At 44.7% G+C, this 1,169-nt stretch overlaps 1 protein-coding gene across 1 annotated transcript in view; it reads left to right on the forward strand.

The window, feature by feature from the left end:
- The window catches only part of LOC119594092, a gene marked incomplete in the record, with an annotated part of 59,988 nt that overhangs the window by 12,538 nt on the left and 46,281 nt on the right, over positions 1-1,169 (forward strand).

The raw sequence follows: 1,169 nt of genomic DNA on the forward strand, positions 1-1,169 counted from the left end.
GCATCTGTTATATAACACATTCAACTAGACTATAGAGATGATAACTTGGAAGAAAAAGAAGCAAAAAAGGCGAACACATAACCTCGACATTGAATTTTGTTTTCCGTCTTTTTCCCCCAATTTTTTCGACTTGAGTTCTCTCAGCTTTAAACTTTCTGTAATACTTTACGGGTCCTGCACATCAGCTTTAAGTTTTACATGTTTTCTCTTAAGAGTTTCTTGCCGGTAAAAATATAGTTGAACAACGACAATAAGGGTTACTTGATGTAAAATCTGATATGGTTTGTGTACATCGTTAAAAATCTATACAAAATTCCTTGTCTCTCGTGTATATTTATGGGTCCATTTATATTCGCGAAATAGACTGCTGAGGCCGGATTTAATATCTTGTTGTTTATTGAAGAATATTTTTTGGTTCTGATACGCTACGGCGAGCTAGACAGACTTTTATTAGAAGTTAGAATCTCTTGATGAATACTAGGCGATTACGATTATCCAGCTCGTTGCCGGCTTAGAGACTTAACCAAACACATTAAAGTCTACCGAAAGCAGTCTTACGTGCTGTGTTAATTTCCACATTTCGTGTCCGGGCATGCTTGCAGAAAACTCTCTTTGATCAACCACACTAACTCTCCTGAATGTCAGCAATATGTAGAGTCTGACAAGTCGGGGATCTTTCGGCGAACTTCTCCCGGCGCCATAGCAACAATTCTAATGTGAATACTTCCTGCAGTTGGCCGCATGATTCCAAAATGTTTACAGGGATGTTACCCAACGTCGGCCGTCACCTGAGTGTGACTGATGCGTCACTGAGAGCGGGTTATGACTCATGTAGTGACGGGAGAACAGGAGAGTCGAACCGCCGGGCTTGTCCGAGAAGCGATAAAACATGAGATCGCAGTCTGGGCTTCGATATTGTCTACGTGTTGATGCGATAAGGGATATCGAGAAGGATGTTCGGGCCTGACGAGAGGAAACATCAGAGACCGCCGTCACCCGGGCGGACGTCCCTGCATTCGGGATCAACCTACCTGGAGCATGTGGCGTTGAGAGCATCACCGTGACTCGACAGAAGGAAGGAGCGTGGAAGACCAGGAGCCGAGAGTCCGGGAATCGTCTTTTCATTCTTTGGGGGACACGCTGTCTTTGGCTCCGTTGCAGCGGCGGGC

The sequence above is a fragment of the Penaeus monodon genome, chromosome 33, assembly GCF_015228065.2.
Source record: "Penaeus monodon isolate SGIC_2016 chromosome 33, NSTDA_Pmon_1, whole genome shotgun sequence".
NCBI lineage: Eukaryota > Metazoa > Arthropoda > Malacostraca > Decapoda > Penaeidae > Penaeus > Penaeus monodon.